Below are 5,444 nucleotides of genomic sequence, written 5' to 3' on the forward strand. Positions count from 1 at the left end.
CACCCCAGTCTTAATCAGTGGTGGAAGAACGGTCTCAGAACTGTTTGTTTCAATTGGCCATTTAAGTTTAATAGTAAAAGACTGGTTAATGATAACAAGGCATCGTAAAACCTTCAGAAGGAAAGGAAAATGTTTTGTGGACCATTTGTTTCTTTTTGTGTGACAGTTTTAAGTTATTAGTTTTTAAAATCAGTACTTTTTAATGGAAACAACATGACCAAAAATCTGTCACAGAATTTTGAGACCCATTAAAACAAAGTTTAATGAGAAAAAAAAAACAAAAAACAAAAAAAAAAACATGCTAAGGATGTTTTTTTCATTGTCTTTTGCCTTCCATTACTTCTGATTAAGTCAGAAATCATTCTTATCATCTTGTGTGTGTGTGTGTGTGTGTGTGTGTGTGTGTATATACACACAATGCCAGCACCTGGTCTACCTTTCAAAGCAATTTTGGAACTCTTTTTCTGTAATGGCCATTAGAGCTATCATCATCTGAGATCTGACAATTTACAATTGTGAATTCATCCTAAAAAAAGAGTTTTGAAGGGTGGACCAGGCACTTGCATCAATGTTCAGCTTCCCAATGAGAGTAACTTCAAAGATGACCATGGTGATATTCAGAAATGAGGAATGTAGCAGTTTTTTCAGAATGAATTGGTGAATTTCATTGTCCAATCTCATATATATAAAATATATAAACATTTCTCCTCTGCATATTTTCAAATTTTTTCAATTTATCTTTTATTTAGCAGTTTGACTATGATGTGTAGTTGTATTTTTTGTGTTTATACTGTTCAAGATTCTGTAAGGTTCTTAGGTCTGTAAATTAGTTTTTCACCCACTCTGTGAAATTTTTGACCAGTATTTCTACTTCATTATCCCCCTTCTCACCCTCGGGACTCCAATTTCACACCTTAGACTAATTGATATTGTCCTATATGTCCCAAAGGTTATATTCATACCTCAACTTTTTCTGTGCTCTTCAAAGGAAAACGTTCCAATACACATCAAATATCAGTTCCCTTTATTCTGCCATCTGTCAACCTATTAAGCCTACCCAGTGACTTTTTACTTTTGATATTATACTTTTTGGTTTTATAATTTCCATTGCTTTTGTAATTTCTATGTCTGCTAAGATTCTCATCTATTGCTCATTATGACCATTTTCCTTTAATCTTTTGAACACATTTATAGTAATCGCTCTAAATTTGCTGTCTGCCAATACCAATATTTGGATTATCCTGGGGCCTATTTTGCTTAACTGTTTTGGGGGGTCTATTTCTCTTAAGTGCTTTTTTTCCTTACATTTCCCTATTTCTTTGCATATCTACTACTTTTTTATAACTACTATGTGTGATACATTGTACAGACTCTGCATTTTTTGTCTTCCTCTAGGTAATGTGCTAGCTGTTATAGAAGGCACTAAAATCACTGGTTCCTCACTTGAATTTGTGGAAGCATGATTTTACTTTTGTTAGGAAAATTTGGGGTTTTTTTGCCCTTGTCTTAGGTAAATTTCTAGGTTTTTACTAACAAGGCCTAGCCTCCTTGGAGCTTCAATGGAAAATCCAAGGTATTTACCAAGTCTCTCAAACTTAATGAGAGTTGTATGCCAACTCTATTTAGATTGAAGGGAGCATCATCTGAAATCTCTTCCTCGCCTTCCAGATATTGCCATCCACTGGGATTTTTTTTTAAGGGAAAAGACAGAGTTTATTGATTAATAAAGAAATAGATAGAAGAAAGAAGGGGAATGAAACCTCCCACAATGAAGGGGGGCATATCCACTGGGTTCTTGAAGTCTCTCCTACACTTGCACAGTTCAGAGACTATCCAAGGATTTGAGGTAGTTTATGTGCAGATGTTCAGACATCCTACTAAAACTATCTCACTCATTCCCACTAATTGGCTGCCTAAAACTATGTCCTCCAATCTCTCAGATCAATAAACAAGTCTTCTGCTTGAGTACTGGTCTTCCCATGCCTCCTAGATTAGAGAAAGTCCCCAAAGCAAAAGCCATAGAGTGTAGATTTCACTCATTATGGTTTCCTTCTTTCAATAGTTAAATCCTCTTTATGGTTTCCTTCTTTCAAGAGTTAAATCCTCTCCATTTTTGGCCTGTTCTTTGTTGTTCTCAGTGAACTACAAATAGTGGCTTTTTGAGGTTTCTCATTATTATCTGCAGGATGGTGGATCTAATAAAAACTACTTTGCCATTATCAGAACCAGAGCTTTCCCACTGTATTTCACCCATCACCAAGTGTGCTGTGATGTCGTACTGTAATTATGAATTTTTATTTTATGTGTCTCCTGAGAAAGGATACCCAGAAAAAGTAAGGTTTAAGAGAACAAAAGTCTTCTCAAGAACACCACAAGGGTACACCTGCCAGGTCCTCCCCATGGTGACTCAGCTCTTAGGAATTTGTAGAAACTTAACTTCCTGGGACCTGAAAACTAACACTTGCTTCCCCTTCTGTAAAAGCCCACGGTTCTGTAAAAGCCAAAGCCCGCTTCTCCAGCTTGAGTCAAAGTGACCAATGAGAAAGGTACCCGTGGGCTGGAACTTTTTGATTGGGGATAAGAAGAGAAGACTGAGCCATTTTGAATTCTTCTGTGCCATTTGCTCCATTGGCTGAAGTAAACCCCTTCCTCTTTTAAACTCAGTGTTTGGGTGTTCGTTCTCTCTACTGAGCCTCGTCTTCCTGCAGCACTCCTACTAGACTTTAAATTCTAAGGCATGATCTACTTTATGTATTCTTAATGTCTAACACAATATTTGGCACATTGTGACCAATAACAATTAATAGAATTAATAAATCTAACCAAACTAACCAGTTTGATGAAAGGATCTGGGAGAGTCTGCCTCTAGCTGTTCTCATATGCAACACAAGTTTTCTCAGGCCAGGCACTAAAGAGTGTTCTAAGGGTTGCAGGAGAAAATTGTCCCACTCTCTTCTCTGGCGTTGATGATTTTGTCATTCATTGTTAATGATGTCAATGGCTTTTCAAGGTTTTTCATTGTATCTGCAGGATAGTTGATCTAATAAAAACTATCCTGCCATTATCAGAATTGCAGCTTTCCCACAATATCTTGAAAAAAATTGTTAGTGTGGCCTGGTGGTGGCTCAAGGTATTTGCCAAAATAATTGAAAAGCAGAAGTAAAGTTTTAGCAAAAAAGGAAGATTTATTGAGAGAGGGAAAGAGGTTTATAGAGTAAAAGCAAAGAGTAGACTTACAGAGCAAGACACATTCACCATGAATGAAGGGGCCCCCTTTGGTGACAAACAAAAGGTAAAGAAGCAAAGGTTATGGCAGGCAGTTCTTTTTTATACTGCCTGGATCAGGCTTACCTTGTGGTTTAGAGGTCACCTTGGAAGCAGGGTCTTACTGAGCATGTGGACCTCCATGAGCCTCTCTGAGAACCCACTGGGGGTAGCGGACTACATGATAAGTAGCCTTAAGGCTGTTCCAAGTCACCTGTAAGATTCTGTTATACCTATTGCTAAGCTAGAGAGTTTTCTACATCCTTTTGCAGTTGGCATGCTAAGTTCTGATTGTTAGGTTGGTAGGAGGTTCCCTCCTCCCTGGGTGTGAGCAATTGCTTGGGGCAAAATTAAGGTGGGGCCACTATGACAGAGAGTGGGGGCTCTGCCTTCTCTTCCTTCCTGGGAGAGCCCGATTCCTAACTAACTACCCAAAGAAGCCAGTGCTTTGGCAATTAGATTATGGATTAATAAAGTAAACAGGATTCCAACACTCTGTCCCATGTGAGTCCGCTTGGTGTGCCGTGGACGACATTGTCCCAGATATAGCATTTGGTACAAAGCAGGGATCCGATGAGCTTTCCTCTACTTGTGTTACTAACAGATCTGTTCTCATGAGCAGCAACTCGGCTTCTGCAGCAAATGGAAATAACTGTAAGAAGTTCAAAGGTAACAACAGAAGTGCTGGCACCCTCTAGAGTGATCCACTTCCTCAAACTACCAAGTGATGTCACTGAAGGAGAAGTCATCTCCCTAGGGCTGCCCTTCGGGAAGGTGACCAACTTCCTAATGCTGAACAGGAAGAACCAGGCCTTCATTGAGATGAATACTGAGGAGGCTGCCAACACCATGGTCAACTACTATAGCTCTGACTCCTGTGCTACGTGGCCGGCCCATCTACATCCAGTTCTCTAATCACGAGGAGCTCAAGACCGACAGTTCTCCCAACCAGGCGTGGCCCAGGCAGCCTTGCAGGCAGTGAACTCAGTCCAGTCAGGAAATCTGGCTTTGGCTGCCTCAGCTGCTGCCATGGATGCAGGGATGGCCATGGCTGGGCAGAGCCCTGTGCTCAGGATCATTGTGGAGAAACTTTTTTACCCTGTGACCCTAGATGTGCTACACCAGATCTTCTCCAAGTTTGGCACAGTTTTGAAAATCATCACCTTTACCAAGAACAACCAGTTCCAGGCACTGCTGTAGTATACAGACCCCGTGAGCGCCCAGCACGCCAAGTTGTCCTTGGACAGGTAGAACATCTACAATGCCTGCTGCACTCGACTTCTCCGAGCTCACCAGTCTAAATGTCAAATACAACGACCATAAGAGCTGGGACTATACTTGCCCAGATCTGCCCTCTGGGGATAGTCAACCCTCGCTGGACCAGACCATGGCTGCCACCTTTGGTGCACCTGGTATAATCTCAGCCTCTCTGTATGGAGAAACTGGTTTCCCTCCCACCTTTGCCATTCCTCAAGCTGCAGGCCTTTCTGTTCCTAATGTTCATGGAGCCCTGGCCCCCTTGGCTATTCCATCTGCAGCGGCAGCGGTGGTGGCAGCAGGCCAATTGCTATCCCTGGCCTGGCAGGGGCTAGAAACTCTGTCCTGCTGGTCAGCAACCTCAACCCTGAGTCACACTCCAAAGCCTCTTTATTCTTTTCGGTGTTTATGGTGACATGCAGAGGGTGAAGATCCTGTTCAACCAAAAGGAAAATTCCCTGGTGCAGATGGGCAATGCTAACCAGGCCCAGCTGGCCATGACCCACCTGAGCAGGCACAAGTGGCATAGAAAGCCCATCTGAATAACACTATCAAAGCATCAGAATGTGCAGCTGCCCCGGGAGGGCCAGGAAGACCAGGGCCTCACCAAGGACTATGGCAACTCACCCATGCATCGCTTCAAGAAGCCTGGCTCCAAGAACTTCCAGAATATCTTCCCACCCTCGGCCACTTTGCATCTCTCCAACATCCCGCCCTCAATATCTGAGGAAGACCTCAAGATCCTTTTCTCTAGTAATGGTGGGGTCGTCAAAGGATTCAAGTTCTTCCAGAATGACCACAAGATGGCCCTGATCCAGATGGGCTCCGTGGAGGAGTCTGTCCAAGCCCTCATCGACCTGCACAACCACGACCTCGGCGAGAACCACCACCTGCGGGTGTCCTTCTCCAAGTCCACCATCTAG

At 42.5% G+C, this 5,444-nt stretch overlaps 1 pseudogene; it reads left to right on the top strand.

The window, feature by feature from the left end:
* Window positions 1-3,863: 3,863 nt before the first annotated feature.
* On the top strand, window positions 3,864-5,444 carry LOC100953168 (annotated as a pseudogene).

This window comes from Otolemur garnettii, unplaced genomic scaffold, assembly GCF_000181295.1.
Source record: "Otolemur garnettii isolate 467f Iridium unplaced genomic scaffold, OtoGar3 scaffold00093, whole genome shotgun sequence".
Lineage (NCBI taxonomy): Eukaryota > Metazoa > Chordata > Mammalia > Primates > Galagidae > Otolemur > Otolemur garnettii.